Source organism: Diabrotica virgifera, chromosome 4 (assembly GCF_917563875.1).
Source record: "Diabrotica virgifera virgifera chromosome 4, PGI_DIABVI_V3a".
Lineage (NCBI taxonomy): Eukaryota > Metazoa > Arthropoda > Insecta > Coleoptera > Chrysomelidae > Diabrotica > Diabrotica virgifera.
The window spans coordinates 196511929-196535064 of NC_065446.1; the positions used below are offsets into that span (position 1 = coordinate 196511929).

General features: G+C 33.0%; 1 protein-coding gene across 2 annotated transcripts in view; it reads left to right on the forward strand.

Annotated features, from left to right (window-relative positions):
- The window catches only part of LOC126883286 (uncharacterized), a 366556-nt gene that overhangs the window by 253788 nt on the left and 89632 nt on the right, over window positions 1-23136 (forward strand). The gene's annotated exons all lie outside the window — the stretch shown is intronic.

Sequence of the window (23136 nt, forward strand, 5' to 3'; positions counted from 1 at the left end):
TTCTCAAAGTATTTAAAACTGTACCCATGTAGAACCACGAAAGGAGCTGAAATACTTCAGAAGATAGACGATTTTATCGAAACAGTGGGAAGACCAGACAATATTTTGTTGGACAATGCGACATACTTTAGGAATGACCGTTTTAAAGGGGAATTAAGAGAGAGAGGCATAAATACAAAATTTGTAAGCATCCGACATCCACAGAGCAACCCATCAGAGCGTTTTATACAAGAAGTCACAAAATTTCTAAGAATTGCTGCGGAAGAACATCATCGACATTGGGACAGAAAAGTGTTTGAAATAGAGACGTATTTGAACTGTGCACCAAATACGGTTACCAAGGAGACGCCTTTATATGTAATGAAAGGAACAATGCCTACGAGACCGTGGGAAGACACCGCCCCCAGACAATACGAAGAAGTGATCGAGGTGGTTCAACGAAGATTGAGACGAAGTGGAGAGAAATATCTCCAAAGGCAAGAGAGGACCCGAAGAAGAAGGCCGGTTACATTCCAGAAAGGGGATAAAGTTTTAGTGAGGGCACTGAGGGTGTCCAATTTACAAAATGGTATTTGTGCTAAATTGATGCCGGTATTTGAAGGTCCATATAGGGTCAATACGGAAAATGGGGTAAATAGTTATGAATTAGCGCATATAGAGACAGGCAAGATACGGGGTATTTTTAACATTCACGACATTTATAAGTATCATGAGTAGAGTTTGGTAACATAATGGAATAATTTGATCCTAAAAAAACTTGTGTCATTTAAATAAATAACAGAATTTTTTCGGCAAATCAAATGGCGGGGAGTTGTTAAGATATGTAAAATTTGAATTAATATGGTTTCGATCTTAATATTTTAGAAAAGTTAAAACATATAATAAAAATATACCAAAATTCATTTCGAAGAAATGAAAGTCAATTATCTTTGGATGGCCGTAGGTAAACAAAATTTAAATAGGGATTAAGTATTTTCTTTGTACAGTTAGTATGATAAGAAAGTGGTTATGTGTTTGGACAATGAGACCGGGTTTCCCAAATGGACTTTTGCGGCGAGGGAACAATTGTATTTAGAAATTTAAATGAATGTAATCTTTGTTTAGATATTAAGAAAGGAAAAAAAAACCGATTGGCATGTAATTAGTTTTAGGAAATTTCTAATGGTAGGGAAAATTGGTGTTTGTTATCTGAAAGGTAGATGGGGATAAAATTGAGGAACTCGGATTGGTGAAGAAGGAAAAAGGAGGGGCTAGGTATGAAGAATGGGAGTTTAGCGAAATGTTAGAGGGTGGAAGAAGAGTCAGTTGTGAAATGATCGTTAAGTCGACTAGTGGTGATCTCTAAGAGTCTCCTGAATTAGTAAGGCAGATAAGTGAATAGTTGTGAGTTTGTTGAAATAAGTGTCCTGACGGAAGCTCATCACGTAAAGCATTGTAAGTTATATTGTTCTACTTATATTCCAAGAGTCACCGTTGCATGCCGGAACGAGAAATAGATTCAGTTTATCGAGAGGAGAAAAGGCTAGCATTGTTTTTTGAAAGATACGTGCATCTGTAGGGGGTCATTAATGACAATAGGCTTGCAATAATTTGTTGCGAGATTGCTGACTACATAGGGGGCTGCTAAGAGTAAATTGTAGGCGACCAGAGACAAGAATTTGGACAACTCATCATCCGAGAGACAGTTTTATTTTTTTTGTAGAATTATTCATAACGCAAATTTCAATAAGTACTTTAGATAGTGGTAGGGTTATTTCAATAATCAGAATAGGAAATATTATTTTTAGAGGATATTTTGGGGGTGAATTTATTTCAATAGATGCTTTTGTACCATATATGTGTTTTATTCCGTTAATCTTTGACCTTATTTATCATATGTAAAGCAAAGGAGATATTGAAGCACGAGAATATAAAACCCTGAGATTAGAGCATTAAATAGTGTGATTAAATCATAAGTGCATCATTAAAATTAAATTTAATTAATTAGTTAATTATCTAATCAAGTGCTTTGAGCACACCGATCTTTGAATATCACATTAATATATATATATATATATATATATATATATATATATATATATATATATATATATATATTGTTATATTTCTATTTGATATGAAAATTAAATTTTGATAATTATAAACAGAATTCAATTTAATATAAAATATTTTCAATTTTCTAAACCACGGGCATATAAATTTAAAACAACCTGTATACAACAAATTGTTATATTTAATTTTAAGAAGTGATTAGAATAAGCGTACGAAACTCGGAACAATGTGCTTAGATAAACAAAGTGAATGACGCGTACCATTATCGTTCTTCTCGGAAGGTCGATCATTAGCCTATGCTAAATAAAACTCAGTGAAATAGATGATAGTTCATTATCGTTTTTCGCGGAAGGTTTCGATCATTAGCCTATGCTAAATAAGACTCATTTGAAAGAGAGAATAGGTCATTAAAATTTGTAAATAGTTAGAAAGTATTTTAGAATGGGAATTAAATATTTTCTTTTGAAATCCATTAAGCATATTTAGAAAGATTAAAAATTGGTTTTGAGGAATATTACGAATGAGAGTTGGTGGTGGAAGATTGATTTGTGAATCTGGAAGGGATATTTAGAAAGTAGGGGAATGGATGACAAAGTGAGGGCAGAATGTTTTGAGCGGTGGAGAAGTGAAGTCGAGTAGTAGACGGTAGTGTACGGAGAGTGAGAAAGCCGGTAGTTCCGTGAGTGTGGAGTATCTATCGTGGAACGAGAAGTAGGCCAGGTCGAGAGTAAAAGAACCTCCTTGAGCCAAGAGTGTCCCGGTAGCTGATAGCAGTTTCAAAAAAGGTAGAACACAGCATCACGACCGAAGCAGGAACGAGAGCTATTCGAGCTAGTTTTTCAAAGGAGTACATTACTGGAAGCCAGGACGAGGTTTGATCGCAGCCAAGGATAGCAGGAACGGGTTTTGTGTGAGGACATTTTCAGTTCACCAGGAAAAGGTCAGTCTCATTTGTTTGGACATGAATGTATGGGTTTTTCGTATTAAATTCCACATAAAAAATTGAATAACATAATCAATTATATCAGAAAAGCTTCATCAAACTTGAATAGAATTGTTCCTAATAACTCCTAATAGTTAAATGTTAATAAAAACTTTCAATTGAAAACCAAAAGGAAATAAGATTCCCATTTGTAAATGTTATGTTTAAGAATAATAAGAAATAGCAAATATTAAGCATTGATTGCCTTTTAAATAAAATAAAAAATATTTTGATTATAATTGTAACCCATATGTGTATTTTTTTTACTCTTTTCTTTTCTATCCCGATTAGGAACCATTAAGAAATATTTAGAAGCCACGAAAGTAAGTAATTAATTTATAATTCGCCCTGAGATAGAAAACATATTGATATGTGATCTGGTTAATTAATTAGATTAGTATTAATACATTGATTAAATTAAGTGACATATAAGAATATTATCTCATATCAAAAATCAAGATCACATCAACTGTCGTCCAACGTGGAAAGCATTGTAAAGTATTTCTAGTGGCAAATTTGAAGGATAGAAAGAGTAAAGCCGGTATTTGAAAATTAATATGCCTGTGGTAAAAAGTGAGATACTTACATTTGATAACATAAAATTTTAGATCTCTTTAGGTACAAATTTTACATAACTGATTTAATATTTTATTTTTACGATATTTACATTTGATATATTTATTGACAATTTATAATATTTGGGTGAGAAAAAGTCGTCTTGGTAACATACTAGTAAATTTTCATATTTGGCGGGGATAGTACTTTTTGAAAACAAATGTCTGTGACAAGAAGCCAAAGCAAAGACAACAAAAAACAAAAAGAACAGTCAGACCAAGAAGAGATTTTAGACACGACAATCATGGCATCAGAACAGCAAGAATTATCAGGAATAGATAAACTATTACAACTGATGCAACTCCAGTCACAAAAACTGGATGACAATCAACGAAAAGTGGATCGAAAAATGGATGAAACACAACAAAAATTGGATCAAAAAATGGATGAAACACAACAAAAAGTGGATCAAAAAATGGATGAAACACAACAAAAATTGGATCAAAAAATGGATGAAACACAACAAAAAATGAAACAAGCAATAGAAGAGAACAACAAGAAAATGGAGGAACGCATAGGAAAGTATGAAAAGGAAGTAAAAGGATGTTTGACAATGATCAAGAACGATATGGGACAACAAGAGACAGAGATTAAAGAAATCAAAAGCAAAATAAAGGAGATAACGAACTGCCAGAAAAAGGAAATAGAAAATTTGGAAAACAAGTTTGAAAACGCTATTCAAGCAATCAGAGAAGAAATGGAAAGAAAGATTGCGGAAATCAATATTCAACAAAATGGAGGAGAAAGAAGAGAAATGGTTATACATAGCACAGATGACGTGAAGATAAGGTTTGGCGGGGATGTAAGAAGATTACACCCAGTGCCGTTCATAAATAGCCTGAAAAAGAAAATACAGCACATCGGAAATTTCGAAACAGCAAAAGAAACTATCAGAAACCATCTCAAAAATGAAGCAAGCCTATGGTTCGATTGCAAAGAAGAAGAATTTGACAGTTGGCAAGAATTTGAACAAAAATTTTTGAATTATTTCTGGGGAAAAGTCCAACAATTGGAAATTAACAAGGAATTGCAAAATGGGAAATACAATGATAGGATGGGTATATCAGAAAGGACATATGCATTACAAATTTACTATAACGCAAAACATTTACAATATAATTACTCATCGGAACAATTAGTCGAACTGATTGCAAGACATTTCGAAGAAACGCTGGAAGACCATATCACATTGCAAAACTACAAAGACATAGATAGTTTATGCCAATTCCTACAAATAAGAGAATTGCGTTTAAGAGAAAGAAAATCAAGAAGGTCGCGAGAAGATTACAGGCCCCGAGAAACACAGGAGTACAGAGATAGAAATGAAAATAGGAGGGACGATACAAGACGAGATTTTAATCCCAGAAGGGAAAACGAAAATAGAGACAACGGAAGAGGAAATTATGAACAAAGAAATAGGCAATGGAATGAGGACAGAAATCGAGAATACCAGAATAGAAACACCACACGCTCAAATCAAGAAAACAGAAATAATGGTAGACAAAATGAACAGGGATATCGAGAAAACCGAAACAGATCCGACAGACCAAGAGAAAATAGAAGAGAAGTAAATAATACCCAGACAGATGAATATGACGGAGAGAGACATTATGACGAAAATATAAACAACGATGAGCAACCGGCGTTTTTTCACGACGGCGCTCACTAAAAACCAAAAATCAAACAGGAATTTTGTGTAACCCCAAGGAGTTTATTAAATTGGCAAGAAACAACGAAAAGAAAAATGGAGTTAATTTAAAATTTGTGGATGGATTTATCAACGAGAAACCAATTAAAATTATGATAGACACTGGATCTGAAATAACATTGGTCAACAGAAAACTAATAGAAGAAGTTAACTTAACAAATTTAATTTACAAAATACCTAGGGTAAATTTAGTGGGCGCAAACAAACGGACATTGGCAACTATAAATGAAGGCATACGAGTAATGGTACGACTGGGTAAGAAGATGTATGCACTACAATGTGTAATAATGCCAAACATGTCACATGACATGATAGTAGGAGTTGACGAATTGGCAGAAAAACATGTAGTGATAGATTTTAAAAATAATACGATGAATCTAACAGAAGAAAAAGAAGAAGAACAGGACAAGGAACAGGAGAAACAAAATACGGACGAATCAGGTAAAGAACAAACAGTGGAAATGAATTTGGCAACGAAGCAAGGACAAAGAAGAAAAGGGAGAAAAAGTCAGAAAAAGACAAAAGAAAATGAAACCTGTGGCTCCTCAAAAGAAGAGTTGAGCCCAGAAGAAGAAAATTTGAGAGTATCAGAAACAAAGGAAACCTGGGATTCCTCAAAAGAAGAGACGAGCTCAGGAGAAGAAGAAATAAAGCAAAAAAATGGAAGCGAAAAAGATATGATCGAAACAGTGGCATTTGAAGGGGAGGCATATGAAAACGTGGATGCAGAATACACGGTAAAAGTATGTGAAAAATCTGAGGAAAAAGACAGAAGATTAATATGGGAAAATGGGAAAGACAACATAATAGCCGACACTCTAACACAGGATGAGGACACTGAAAATAAGGAAACAATTACTCTACAGGTGGGACTAATTAGAGTAATACAAGAAGAAGGGATATAAGACGTAGATTAAAGTAAGGAAATATACAGGGAGTTGGTTTTGCCTCGAGAAAATTTATTTAAAAATGCAGATAAATTTTATCGAATACAAGGCGGGGATTTGTTATATTTCTATTTGATATGAAAATTAAATTTTGATAATTATAAACAGAATTCAATTTAATATAAAATATTTTCAATTTTCTAAACCACGGGCATATAAATTTAAAACAACCTGTATACAACAAATTGTTATATTTAATTTTAAGAAGTGATTAGAATAAGCGTACGAAACTCGGAACAATGTGCTTAGATAAACAAAGTGAATGACGCGTACCATTATCGTTCTTCTCGGAAGGTCGATCATTAGCCTATGCTAAATAAAACTCAGTGAAATAGATGATAGTTCATTATCGTTTTTCGCGGAAGGTTTCGATCATTAGCCTATGCTAAATAAGACTCATTTGAAAGAGAGAATAGGTCATTAAAATTTGTAAATAGTTAGAAAGTATTTTAGAATGGGAATTAAATATTTTCTTTTGAAATCCATTAAGCATATTTAGAAAGATTAAAAATTGGTTTTGAGGAATATTACGAATGAGAGTTGGTGGTGGAAGATTGATTTGTGAATCTGGAAGGGATATTTAGAAAGTAGGGGAATGGATGACAAAGTGAGGGCAGAATGTTTTGAGCGGTGGAGAAGTGAAGTCGAGTAGTAGACGGTAGTGTACGGAGAGTGAGAAAGCCGGTAGTTCCGTGAGTGTGGAGTATCTATCGTGGAACGAGAAGTAGGCCAGGTCGAGAGTAAAAGAACCTCCTTGAGCCAAGAGTGTCCCGGTAGCTGATAGCAGTTTCAAAAAAGGTAGAACACAGCATCACGACCGAAGCAGGAACGAGAGCTATTCGAGCTAGTTTTTCAAAGGAGTACATTACTGGAAGCCAGGACGAGGTTTGATCGCAGCCAAGGATAGCAGGAACGGGTTTTGTGTGAGGACATTTTCAGTTCACCAGGAAAAGGTCAGTCTCATTTGTTTGGACATGAATGTATGGGTTTTTCGTATTAAATTCCACATAAAAAATTGAATAACATAATCAATTATATCAGAAAAGCTTCATCAAACTTGAATAGAATTGTTCCTAATAACTCCTAATAGTTAAATGTTAATAAAAACTTTCAATTGAAAACCAAAAGGAAATAAGGTTCCCATTTGTAAATGTTATGTTTAAGAATAATAAGAAATAGCAAATATTAAGCATTGAGTGCCTTTTAAATAAAATAAAAAATATTTTGATTATAATTGTAACCCATATGTGTATTTTTTTTACTCTTTTCTTTTCTATCCCGATTAGGAACCATTAAGAAATATTTAGAAGCCACGAAAGTAACTAATTAATTTATAATTCGCCCTGAGATTGAAAACATATTGATATGTGATCTGGTTAATTAATTAGATTAGTATTAATACATTGATTAAATTAAGTGACATATAAGAATATTATCTCATATCAAAAATCAAGATCACATCAACATATATATATATATATATATATATATATATATATATATATATACATATATATATATATATATATATATATATATATATATATATATACATCCCGCTATTAAATTGGCATCTTTTCACGTTGCAGTCATTTGGCATCACCTAGAAATGCTATCATTTTCTAGGTATAATCCGTGAATGTTCGCTTAGTACACTTCTTTAAGCTTGGCACCGTTGTCGGATTTTCAGTAATCCGATTTATTTATATATTTTATTCCTTACACTATAACGACAATTTGACCGCCGTAGGTCAAAAACATTGCTTAAACATCACTTTGGCAACAACAGGATGTTGCCAAGATATACATTTTTACGGAAAAGACAGTACCTAGTTAGATACATAATATCGATCGCTTCACGTTACAAGTCTTCCACTCGCACTCAGGTAAAAACCAGTTGTAGGCTCTTTTGTCTGAACGGGTCCCTGAATGAGTTTAATAATTCACTTTTATTGTGTATTTTGTTTCGTTTAGTTGAAATATCAGATTTTGTTTGTAACGAATTTCATAATAGATATTTAAATTATTTTTTTGTTAACAAAAACAAATTTTAAAGTTTGACATTTGAAAAATTAATTTTATATTGCCATTTTCATGACATGGTCAATGGTTAATTGCATTTATAATAATTTAATGGGTCATTGCGAAACAATATACAGTGCGTCCATAAAGTAACGCATAAATTCATTATTTCACAAACCGGACACTTTCAGGAAAAATACCGAAACAGGTCGATTTTTATTTTTAAATTACAATTTATTGGCATACATATCATACTAGTGACGTCATCCATCTGGGCGTGATGACGTAATCGTTGATTTTTTTAAATAAGAATAAAGGGCATGTAATAGCTCATTTGAAAGGGTATGTAATTCTCTATTCAATAATATAATTGTTAATATAATTATTTATACAGGGTGTCCAAAAAATGTTATTTAAATTAAATTAATTGGTATAAAAAGATGAATGTATGTAATTTGTTTAATTCTAAATATATTTTATTGGTGCCAGCAAACATAAAAATGTTTTATTTAAAACCTAAATATTGATTTTCGCTTAAGCGTAATCTTAAACTTCCAAGAGGCAGGTGGATGGCAGCTCTAACATTTAATTTTCTGACAAAAGTAAAACGAATTTTGAATTAAATAAGTTACATACATTTTTCTTTTTGTCTCAATTAATTTAATTAAAGAATTCTTTTTGGACACCCTGTATATATAATTATGTTATTGTTTGTATTAGTAAATAGAGAATTAAATACCCTTTCAAATGAGCTATCACATGACCCCTATTCTCATTTAAAAAATTCATCGATTACGTTATCAAGCCCAGATGGATGACATCACTAGTATGATATGTAATATGCCAAAAAATTGTAATTTAAAAATAAAAATCGACCTGTTTCGAAAATTTTCCTTAAAGTCGCCGGTTTACGAAATAATGAAATTATGCGTTACTTTATGGAAGCACTGTATTTTACAATGTGTAAATTTTTCAGGAAACGTAAAAATCTTTCCATTAGTAGTTAGAGATTCTGATAGTAATACTATATTTTATATAAGTATTATGGGTTATAAATGCATCTATTAGGTCTGGATCCCGCGTATGAAAAAAAAGTTGATTAATAGCAAGCTGAAAATTTGTTAATAGCTTAAGGGTGTTTAGTCGGATAAACTTTTATATATGGGAACACTGGAACAGGGGCAGTTTTAATTGTGAAACAGGTTGAAAATTTGGAACGGTCACTCCACGAAAACGGCACATTTATTTTGTCCGACATAACAGACTTAAACTCTCCGAATAGAGATTAAACTCTCATGCAAAAATTAGACTGCTATTTATCACCTGTCATAATTCCTGTCATTTGACATATTCTACATGCTCTACTCATTAAAAGGCCCATTTGGTGATAAATAGCAGTCTAATTTTTGCATGAGAGTTTAATCTCTGTTCGAAGAGTTTAAGTCTGTTCTGTCGGACAAAATACATGTGCCGTTTTCGTGGTGTGACCGTTTCAAATTTTTAACCTGTTCCAAAATTAAAACTGCCCCTGTTCCAGTGTTCCCATATATCAAAGTTTATCCGACTAGACACCCTTAAGCTATTAACAAATTTTCAGCTTGCTATTAATCAACTTTTTTTTCATACGCGGGATCCAGACCTATATCTGAAAGACCAAAAAAGGTTAAATGTTGCTTATTTTTTTGATATTATGTTTTAAAGTTTGTGGACTTATGTTGTTTTCGAAATGAAACCATAATTGGTAAAGTTTTTTCTTTATTCTCAACAAGAAACAGTCATAATACGGACAACGCACACATCTTATGGAAAATATAATGTCACTCAAATTCAATAAAATTTATACGAATAGATCCGTTTTAATTTACCGATCAAATCTTATCATTGCGCCAACTCTTAATTATGATTAATTACGGCGCAAATTGCAATTAAAGTTTATCGAAATCACATTTTTGGAGTCCATAAAGTGTTAAAAGTGTTAAAGTTACAATCATTATTGCTCCGAGTGCTATTCATAAGAGCTTAAATCCCGCTGGGCCTAAGCGGATTAGTGAAACTAATCCGCTGATTTATGGAGTACCGAAAATCTGGGTAGTTTAAAATATTTTTTCTCTCTCTAACTTATGTACCTACCCATTTGATTTCAGATTTATTTGTATCAATTTCTGCTCTTATTTTTGAAAATAGAGAGTTGGCGCAATGATAAGATTTGATCGGTAAATTAAAACGGATCTATTCGTATAAATTTTATTGAATTTGAGTGACATTATATTTTCCATAAGATGTGTGCGTTGTTTTCGAAATGAAACCATAATTGGTGAAGTTTTTTCTTTATTCTCAACAAGAAACAGTCATAATACGTAGAAATTTATACTAAATTTAAAATCCAGATTCAGTAGAAATAAACAAACCAAGACACGTTAAATGCTACTAGGAGCACTCCCGAATCATAATTATTTACAATGTATTGTTATATTTCTATTTGATATGAAAATTAAATTTTGATGGTTGTAAACAGGATTCAATTTAATATAAAATATTTTCAATTTTCTCAACCACGGGCATATAAATTTAGAACACCCTGTATACAACAAATTGTTATATTTAATTTTAAGAAGTGATTAGACGGAACTCGTGACAGTGCGCTTAAAATAAACAAAGTGAATGACGCGTACCATTATCGTTCTTCTCGGAAGGTCGATCATTAGCCTATGCTAAATAAAACTCAGTGAAATAGATGATAGTTCATTATCGTTTTTCGCGGAAGGTTTCGATCATTAGCCTATGCTAAATAAGACTCATTTGAAAGAGAGAATAGGTCATTAAAATTTGTAAATAGTAGAAAGTGATTTTAGAATGGGAATTAAATATTTTCTTTTGAAATCCATTAAGCATATTTAGAAAGATTAAAAATTGGTTTTTGAGGAATACTGAGAAAGAGTTGGTGGTGGAAGGTTGATTTGTGAATCTGGAAGGGATATTGAGAAAGTAGGTGAATGAATGACAAAGTGGGATCAGAATGTTTTGAGCTGTCGAGAAGTGAAGTCGAGTAGTAGACGGTAGTGTTCGAGGAGTGAGAAAGCCGGTAGTTCCGTGAGTGTGGAGTATCTATCGTGGAACGAGAAGTAGGCCAGGTCGAGAGTAAAAGAACCTCCTTGAGCCCAGAGTGTCCCGGTAGCTGATAGCAGTTTCGAAAAAGGTAGAACACAGCATCACGACAAAAGCAGGAACGAGAGCTATTCGAGCTAGTTTTTCAAAGGAGAACATCACTGGAAGCCAGGACGAGGTTTGACCGCAGCCAAGGATAGCAGGAAAGGGTTTTGTGTGAGGACATTTTCAGTTCACCAGGAAAAGGTCAGTCTCATTTGTTTGGACATGAATGTATGGGTTTTTCGTATTAAATTCCACATAAAAAATTGAATAACATAATCAATAATATCAGAAAAGCTTCATCAAACTTAAATAGAGTTGTCCCTAATAACTCCTAATAGTTAAATGTTAATAAAAACTTTCAATAGAAAACCAAAAGGAAATAAAATTCCCAGTTGTAAATGTTATGTTTAAGAATAATAAGAAATAGCAAATATTAAGCATTGATTGCCTTTTGAATAAAATAAAAAATATTTTGATTATAATTGTAACCCATATTTGTATTTTTTTTACTCTTTTCTTTTCTATCCCGATTAGGAACCATTAAGAAATATTCAGAAGCCACGAAAGTAAGTAATTAATTTATAATTCGCCCTGAGATTGAAAACATATTGATATGTGATCTGGTTAATTAATTAGATTAGTATTAATACATTGATTAAATTAAGTGACATATAAGAATATTATCTCATATCAATAATCAAGATCACATCAGTATATACATTGTAAATTCCAAGTCATGATTTCCAAAGTTTACACATTGTAAATTATGATTCGGGAGTGCTCCTAGTATCATTTAACGTGTCTTGGTTTGTTTATTTCTACTGCATCTTTACTGTTTCTGTTAACTAATCTAAACGTAGAGATATTTTTTGAGATTCTTTAACTCTTTAAATGCTGGGGTTTGTCACATCCCACCTGTCTGTTAGTGGCAAAAAAGTTCACCTGTCGGATGCCGGGTTAAAACATGACAAATTAGATGTGGAATGAAAGCTTATAACCCAAAGATGGTACTAAAGGTGAGAAATTTGGCCTCCGACTTCAGGATAAAGAGTTGCAACCCGAAGTATTGTTCTAAATTCGCAGAAATAGTACAAACTATGTATTACTCGACGCGCCTTAGAAAGACGAGAACAAATATTTATGCCTGTCCGGTTTTATGCCTGTCTGTCCGTCCGTCTGTCAGATATAATCACAGAGGTTGAATGAAAGATTATAACCCATAGATGGTACTAGCGATTAGAAATTTGACGCGCATTAGAAAAATGAGAACAAAGAAATACTTTTTTTAGTTTTACACCACTTCCGGTTAAAATGGTGTACCCGGAAGTGACACACATAGTCACAGAAAAATATACTTGATCAATTTACGTGTATTAAGAGGTCGAAACCGAATTTTTTTAATTCTGGTTTTGATGTCATATGCGGTTAAAAAATTGTCTGGAAGTGGAAGAAACCAGTTTAATAGTTGTCCCCTTCGAGTAGCGAAAAATAAACAATACTTTGTAAAAACATTCAACATTGGTTGATATTCCGCTGTTTTCATATTATTTATTGACCTAAGTTTTTGTAAAATGCACTAGTCTTTTTTAAAGATATCATTGGACAATTTACTCACTGTTTTTGGATTTTACAAAATCGCTTGGATTGGCATGAAATTTGACATAAGCATAGCTAACATGTCAAAGAAAAAAGTGATATTGTGCCAGTGTGTGCTTTTTTCTGGGGATGAGTACCACCCCCTTCTCGAGTGTGAAAAAATATAGGTAAAAATATGTCCGTAAGTGGATAAACTAATTAAATTCCTTGTATTTTTTGTTTTTAGATGGTTTTTCGTAAATAAATCAAAAAGTAAGTATTTGATCGAAAAAACTATTCTTAGCAAATATAAAGCTTATAAAACAGTAAAAAAAATTATGTATGTATGAAGTCTGGACACACAATAAAAACAGAGTTGGAGCTGAACAACAGTTGGTTCTTATTCGTCGAATTCCAAATCGACTAGTTCAACGTAAAATATCCAAAAAATAACGCACTTTTCGGGGAAAACTCGCCACAAATTTTTTAAAGTGTTTAAAAAAGTTTTATTTTTGTTATTTAAAAAGTATCTATTCTATCACCATCAGCATCAAAAGTAAGTTACGCTTTAAATAAAATATGTCCCTTTTTTTGCTAAAAGAAATCGTGAAAATCACCACCTAATTAGCATTCCATATGAAATTAATAGTTACCGCCCTAGTTAATTTACTTATATTATACTGTTTATATGATCTATAAGATTTATTGGCAAGAAATGCTTATTAAAAAAAATTGGTTTTAAAATAAAAAAATTTTAATTTTGAAAAAAAATGCCTTGGTTTAAAATAACTTAAACATTAGTGATACTAAATATCTCAAAGAGTAAAAAATGTACATATCACATAAACAATACATAAGTAAATTAGGCGGTGATTTTTACATTTTTTTAACAAAAAAGAGACTTCATTTTGATGCTAACTAACTTTTGATGCTAGAAACGTTTATAAAAATACAAATAAAACTTTTTAGACATTTTATAACAGTTGTAAGTCATGAGTTTTTCCCGAAAAGTGCTTCGTTTTATGGTTATTTCATGTTAAAATATTCGATTTGTATTTTGACGAAGTAGAACCTGCTTTTCATTAAGGTGATACAGTAGCGATCAACAGGTAGCCAAAACGCGTTCCAAGATTGCGGCTGTAATTTTGAATATTTTTTCGAGATATTTGGCACACGTATTCGTAATATAATAAAGAATGGCGGTACAGAGCCGAATTTGAAAAATATATTAATATGTGGAAATTACTCTGTAATTAAATATAATATTAAAAAAACGAGCCTGTACCGCCATTAAGAAGAACAAAAAAATACACTTTCTTCAAATAAACTTTTTATCCGATGCCTAGATTTTGTGTCATTTTGGAACTACTAATGAAATACAAAATTTTAGTAGTTCCAAAATGACACAAAATCTAGGCATCGGATAAAAAAGTTCATTTGAAGAAAGTGTATTTTTTTGTTCTTCTTAATGGCGGTACAGGCTCGTTTTTTAAATATTGTATTTAATTACAGAGTAATTTCCACATATTCATATATTTTTCAAATTGGGCTCTGTACCGCCATTCTTTATTATATTACGAATACGTGTGCCAAATATCTCGAAAAAATATTCAAAATTACAGCCGCAATCTTGGAACGCGTTTTCGCTACCTGTTGATCGCTACTGTTTCCTCTTAACTACAACTCTACTTTTACAGGGTCTACAGACTTCATACATACACCATTGTTTTCACTTTTTTATACGCTATATTTTTGCTAAGAATATTTTTCGTTAAAATACTTTTTGAGTTTTTTTCTAAAACCGTCTAAAAACGTGACTTTTTTGTTGAAAAACGAACATAATATATTCACTTGCAAATAACTCAAACAGTATGTTAAGAAAAAATCTATAGAACAAAAACTAGCTTAGAATTACTCAGTTTATCCACTTTAGGACTTATTTTGAATGTATGTCTTTTCACATTATAAAAGTGGTTGTACTAACTCCCAAGGCAAAAGCACACGTCGGCACAATATCACTTTTTCTTTGACCTGTCAGCTATGTGCATACCCAATTTCATGTCAATCCAAGCGGTTGTTTAAAATTCGGAGGTTTTGCAATATTTACCGTGAGTGGATGGACTACAGATATATGTATATTAGATAAAAATTATAGTCTCAGCGAATCTTTGAAATATCTCCATTCCTTTGAAATGTTACATTTTTTAAGCCTTGAGGGAGTAGGCGCAAAATTATGACCAATGCTATTTAAATGCATTCAGTTTATTCGAATCCTGAGAAAACTAATAAGAATTTTGGAAAAATTTAAACGCAGAATGAAAGATTACATTATAACCGAGGGCGAAACTCTCTAAAAACTTTTATGTTTATATTGATAAGTGAAAGGGTGAAAAAAAAAGAAAATTTAGTGTGATTTTTTATTTCAAATATTTAATTCAAAAGAAATTTTTGTTTATTCTATTCTTTTTGACATGAGGCTGTATTTGATTTCTCTATGTCATTGTATGCTATTGGTTAGTTCCTATCATTTCAGCCGACGTACGTCACGATTGGATCAATAGGGCCGAACATACATAACTAAGGCCCTTTTGGCATGATGCTGTATTATTTTGAAGTCGATACAGCCTGAATATTTTTTTTTATTTTTTTACGTTCTATGTGATTAAAAAAATTAAGAATCACCGCAATTTTAGCCCACCACCCCCTTCCCCTTTCCCCACATCAAAAAATGTCAATTTTTCGATTTTATTTTTTTTTAAGTTGGTTTGCAATTAAATTATAAATTACAAAAAATTCACACGCACAGCTAAGGCTTTTACAAAACATATATTTTTATGGACCCGAAGGTCGAGTGTACATAACCTCAATGTTTTTTGTTTTTTTAATAGGTACGTATAACTTTTTTTGGCGATGGCTGCATGTCTAATTTTTTTGCGTTTTGTGAATTTTATCAAAATCTGTATTTCTGACTTTTTTCAGATTTATTCGTAAGGTGCGCCATCTTCAAAAATCCGGAAAACTGGTTTTTTCGGTAGTTTTTTGGGATTTTCTCCATTTTATATACTTCAAAATAGACTAACTCAAGGTTTTTTATAGGTTACGTATATATAATTTGAAATAACTGAGTTTTTAGGGATATTCAAAAATTGTGTAAAACACCTAAACCCCCCAAAAACTATGTTTTTTCAAATTCTTAAAAGTTTCTTAATTCTTTCGTACCCCATGAAGTTAAATTACAAAGCCATTAAAATATAACTAGAGGTGATTCATACCTACTTACCATCTCAATTGAATGCAATCATCGGCAAAGCCATCTTTTGGTGTCATTGTGTCATCCCCAAAAATCTACCTGGGTCTTAAAATGCAGGTATGCATACTTGTTCCGTTATAACTCTTATCTTTTAAAATTTTGTAGTAAAAGCATTTCTATAGCTATAGTGAGTTTATTGCCCTACCTCTTTATGTGGCTTAATGATTTGGATTGTAAACACAGATAAGAAAGGGTGTGATAGACCAGAGAAATTAGCAAATAAATGGCCTCTTTCGTGACATCCGTTGATACAGGTATCTAAGAACTGCTTATGGCATTAGGGTAAATTTAGTTACAACAGTATCCAATATAAAAATTATGCAAAAAATCAAACGTACTTTTTAACTTATAAACAATATATAAACAATTAAAGATCGCTATTTGATTGTAAATATTAAAGGTGGAGACCGGTATGCTGTATGGAAAGGTGATACAATTTTACTGAAGAGCATAGAAAATTCTTTAAAATGAGTGTTTGGAAAGTTCTTTTTGTTAATTTGTTGCTTAGTTATTGGGAAAATAGCTTCAAAAGTCGATTTTTTGAAAATAATTAATAACTTTTCTAAAAATACACTAAAAGCTTTATTTTCGCGTAAGTAAAGGAACAATATTAGAAGTATTCAGCCGTTAAAATTTCAAGAAGTTTTACCTAATAGTTATTGCAAAATTGAAATTGTTTATCCCAAAAAGCTTCTATCTACAGCGTTATTATGCATAAACTATTAGGTCAACATAAATTCTAAAGACATCAAACCAAAGAGAAAGGTTCAATTTATCAAATTAGATCAAGTCTTGAATAAAAAGTTTATAATAAATATTATAAATAATTATAAAATAATTTTGAAAAAGTAGTGTTATTTTAAGCTTATTCGCGAACTCAAGCGAGGGTGCTGCCGCTTATTTTGAACTAGAGGAATTGGGATGAAGATTTAAACAAAACATCCGTTAACCTATATATCAATGTCGATTGAATGCTTGTCTGGTGTGTTCATTTAATGAATGATTTATTTATATTAATTAATTACATCAATAAAAATATTAATTATATCAAAATGCATTATCCCAATTACATCGGCCATTTTCATGCAACTGCACTGCCACCTATAGTCGATTGAGTTCGCGAATAAACAATTAAAATAACAACCGCATTAACATGTGGGAATTAACTAATTTTGATGGGAAATAAGCCACAATTTTACTAAAAAAAATGGTTTTATTTTGACAACGACACCCGATTTGAGCGTCGAAACGTTAATAAAATCAGTTTTTTTAGTAAAATTGTGGCTTATTTCCCATCAAAACTAGTTAATTCCAAAAATGCCACAAGAAAATAGCTTCAGAACAACAACACGTAGGAAGTTAATTTTTTTTATTCGACATGTTGGTATTCTTATAGAAACTGAAACAAAAATTTAATGCCCTACAACCCTTAAAACCCGAGTTAGCCACTTTTTTCAAAAATTCACCGGGGCTTTGTTTATAAATATTAGAAAATTTGAAAAGCAACATTTAAACGAATGAAAGAGCATGTTTATACAAAAAAAAATTAAAACGATTCTTTTAAAAACGAGCCGTCCATGATGCGCCAAAAGTGAAGAGTTTAAAAGCAAAGCGATTCTTACCCTCTTGATTTTATTATCAAAAACTTAATTCACAACTACACATTTATAAAAGGCGCAATACCTCCGGTAAGATTTAGGTACAAAATTAACAAAACCCAAAAAAAATATATAATACAATATTCCAGTTACCCGTCGTTTGTCACCATTAATCCCTTTATCCTAAAGATAAATAACAGTTTGTCGACGAAAATTCCATTCGATCAAATGTTCGTCGATGAATTGTCCATTCGATGAATTGTGCATTCGACCAACTGTTTGTCGACCAACTGTTGTCGACCAATTTTCCGTCGACGAAGTGTTCTCGACCAGCTTTCCGACACCGGATTTGGGTGTCATTGTATTCTGTTGGTTAATTCCTACCATTTTAGCCACCGTACGTCATGATTGGAAAAATAGCAGCGAATATACGTAACTAAGGCCCTTTCAATATTTTACTGTAATTGATTTTTCTGTGTCATTGTATTCTGTTGACTGATTCCTATCATTTGAGCCGCCGTACGACACGTTTGGACCAATGGGAGTGAAGATACGTAACTAATACCTAACAAGAGGTTTACTCAAACTTCTTTTTTGTACTTATACCACTCGGTAAAAGTACAAAAAAAAGTTTGGGTAAACTTTTGCACAACTGTGTAAATACTAACGAAAAATCTAAAATATTAAAAAAAATTAGTGGAATCCGTTAATCTGTTCTCGAAAAAATTAGCTATGAAAATGAGCATAATTTTCTATATCCCTAACTTTTGACGAGCAGTTTAGCTTAAATGGGGAAAAGCGGTAAGCTTAGACCAAACACCAGTAGGAGGCATTCAATTAATTGAGGAAAAAAATTAAATGGATAACAATATTTATTTCAGTTACACAAAAGGCATTGTCCCGCTAGAATGTTTGAAATCACAATTAATAGTCCTACAAAAAAGACAGGCGTTTAAAAGTGATAAGACCATTGAACAATAAGCCTGTGAGCTACCTTTTAAACACATTCTTAAAAATAATCCATAACACAATTAAAAAAAGGTTTGTTAAGAAATTCTTTTATAGACTTCAGAAATTCAACAACTTCTCCTGATTATGTTTAAAAAACGTACGGAATGCACTAAATGAAAAAAAAAAAAAAGAAAAAGATTTATCATACCGTTATACTATAATATATCCTTACGTTGAATATTTGATGCTTCCCTGTGGAGTATAAAACGGACAGTTGTGTTTTTCCCGTGATCTGCCTTGTTTAGTCTTCTTTGTCGTTTTATTCGTTAAATCCTATCCTCTTAAGTCACAGCGTCAGAAAGCAGTGGGTATATGCAGTGAACGGGAGGCCTATGTCGAACAGTGAACGTTGGGGCCCTTTCGCGTTTATCATATGTAGAGAAGTCGCTTGTCAAAAACTGGACGTATGTAATCGTATTCTATTTGTTAAATACTCTCACATAATATGTCATACCATGTGCGTTAATCCATTTTATTTCTACAATTTTAAAGTGTTATTACATGCCGTCATTTTCATTTGTCTACACCATCGTATTCTGCCAGTTAAATCCCATCGTTTCAGGCGCTGTACGTCACGATTGAACCAATAGGACCGAAGATACATAACTAAGGCCCTTTTGACCTGCTGCTTGTTTGATTTTTCTGTGTCATTGTCTTCTATGATGCCTAAGGCATATTTATGACATGTCTTATTTTTAAAGAAAACAAGTAATTGGACTTCGTAAGTCCTAGGTTTTCACCCAAAGTAATCGAAAGTAGAATTGGAAGTCGATATTTGAATTCTTCGTGTAACTTTGCGTGGATTGATATACAAATTTACTAATTTTGAGTCATTTTTACTAAACTGTTTACACAGAAATAACTCTAAAGATTCAAACCTTTCAATACACTTCGATTTATGTGTTCGTATACTATTTCTGAGTCTATTGGGACCGTGCAAGTTCGGCAAAACGACACCTGGTTTCTACGCTCTGCAACTTTATTCGCACTTTTAATTATATTGGCCAATTATATTAGTCCTGGTTACTGGATAATTGTCAAGGCCATAATCCAAAAAAATAATAAGAAGAAAAAATAAGATTCAGGTTATGTTATTAAAACGTAAACAATTGTATGTAGTAAATAAAATTAGTTATTAAAATGCAGTACTGCAAGCAAAATACAATTAATTTAATTTGCCTTCATATAATAATTGCATATAATATCAATATTGCAGAGCAACATATAATTTTTCTTCTTCAATGACAGTAGGTATGAAATGTACGTCAATTTGACAATTTCAATGGACAATATGAATTATTTAAGAAAGTTGCAATATTTCTCCGCTATTCGCGCACGATCGTTTCTCGTATCCGTTCCAAGTACTTGCACACCGCGAATAATGGCATTTCCGGTTATAACTTTTTAAGCGGAAATTACGTAAAAACCAAAATTTTACATTTGTTCTCATCTTGCTAAGCCACGTTGAATAATATATCACTTATTCTCTTTCGGCAACTTTAAAATAGTAAATACTTACGGTTGCAACTCTAAAACCGGAACTCCGACGTCAAATTTCTCATCTTTAATAATACCATCCTTAAGTTAAAAGCTTTCATTCGACACCCGATTTGTCATTCTATCTGTATTAATAACGGAGGAGTTGTATTCGCGGATGGACAGACATACGGACAGACAGCCTAGGTAAAATTTTTCATCTTTAATACCATGCTTGAACTATAAGCTATCATTTGGCACCTCATTTGCCATTATACCTGGTATAATGACGGAGGATTTATACTCGCGGTCGGAGGGATCGACGGACAGACAGCCTAGGTCAAATTTTTCACCTTTAGTATCATCCTTGGATTATAAGCTTTCATTTGACACCTCATTTGTCATTCTACCTGGTATATTGACGGAGGAGCTATATTCGCGGTCGGACGGACCGACGGTCAGACAGCGTAAGTCAAATTTCTCACCTTTAGTACCATCCTTGGATTATAAGCTTTCATTTGACACCTCTTTTGTCATTCTACCTGGTATAGTAGAGGAGTTATATTCGCGGTCGGACGGACCGACGGACAGACAGCCCAAGTCAAATTTCTCACCTTTAATACCATCCTTGGATTATAAGCTTTCATTTGACATCTCATTTGTCATTCTACCTGGTATAATGACGGAGGAGCTATATTCGCGGTCGGACGGACAAACGGACAGACAGCCTAAGTCAAATTTCTCACTTTTAGTACCATCCTTGGATTATAAGCTTTCTTTTGACACCTCATTTTTCATTCTACCTGGTATAATGACGGAGGAGTTATATTCGCGGTCGGACGGACCGACGTCTCACCTTTAGTACCATACTTCGATTATAAGCTTTCATTTGACATCTCATTTGTCATTCTACCTGGTATAATGACGGAGGAGCTATATTCGGGGTCGGACTGACCGACGCGACGGACAGACAGCCTAAGTCAAATTTCTCACCTTTAGTACCATCTTTGGATTATAAGCTTTCATTTGACACCTCATTTGTCATTCTACCTGGTATATTGACGGAGGAGCTATATTCGCGGTCGGACGGACCGACGGTCAGACAGCGTAAGTCAAATTTCTCACCTTTAGTACCATCCTTGGATTATAAGCTTTCATTTGACACCTCTTTTGTCATTCTACCTGGTATAGTAGAGGAGTTATATTCGCGGTCGGACGGACAGACAGCCCAAGTTAAATTTCTCACCTTTAATACCATCCTTGGATTATAAGCTTTCATTTGACATCTCATTTGTCATTCTACCTGGTATAATGACGGAGGAGCTATATTCGCGGTCGGACGGACAGACGGACAGACAGCCTAAGTCAAATTTCTCACTTTTAGTACCATCCTTGGATTATAAGCTTTCTTTTGACACCTCATTTTTCATTCTACCTGGTATAATGACGGAGGAGTTATATTCGCGGTCGGACGGACCGACGTCTCACCTTTAGTACCATACTCCGATTATAAGCTTTCATTTGACATCTCATTTGTCATTCTACCTGGTATAATGACGGAGGAGCTATATTCGGGGTCGGACTGACCGACGCGACGGACAGACAGCCTAAGTCAAATTTCTCACCTTTAGTACCATCTTTGGTTATAAGCTTTCATTTGACACCTCATTTGTCATTCTACCTGGTATAATGACGGAGGAGTTATATTCGCGGTCGGACGGACCGACAGCCTAAGTCAAATGTCTCACCTTTAGTACCATCCTTGGATTATAAGCTTCTATTTGACACCTCATTTGTCATTCTACCTGGTATAATGACGGAGGAGCTATATTCGCGGTCGGTCGGACCGACGGACAGACAGCCTAAGTCAAATTTCTCACCTTTAGTACCATCCTTGGATTATAAGCTTTCATTTGACACCTCATTTGTCATTCTACCTGGTATAATGACGGAGGAGTTATATTTGCGGTCGGACAGACCGAAGGACAGAAAGTTTAAGTCAAATATCTCACCTTTAGTACCATCCTTGGATTATACGCTTTCATTTGACACCTCATTTGTCATTCTACCTGGTATAATGACGTAAGAGTTATATTCGCGGTCGGACAGACCGACGGACAGATAGTTTAGGTCAAATTTCTCACCTTTAGTACCATCCTTGGATTATAAGCTTTCACATTTTTTCAAAATTGGGTGAAAACAACTTGATGCCAGAATGATTTCTTTATGAAAATAATATATACATTCTCAAATTGTCTATTTTTCGTTGTGAATAATATTGTATTCAACAGTGATGCCAAATTTCTGATGCCAAAATGATTGATAATGAAAGTGGTATATACGTTTTCATGTATATAACGGCAGCGACAAAACGGTAAAACACTGAACTAAATGTATATAATATTTTCACTGTACGATCATTTTGGACTCAAACATTTTATGGAATAAACTTATATAACTTAGTAAGAGGTAAACAAGGAAAGCTGATATATTAAAGTAACATCAAGGAATCAAATCTCTAACTACCGAGCTGATTAGACTTCTGGTAGCAAGTACAGGAATAAAGTTATTAAGGTAGTGTAAAGTGGCATCGATATACAGATGCCACTTTGCAAGACGATGCCAAATCGATGGTAAATGCATAATGTATCGATGCCAAATTGATAGTAGGATTTATATATATATATATA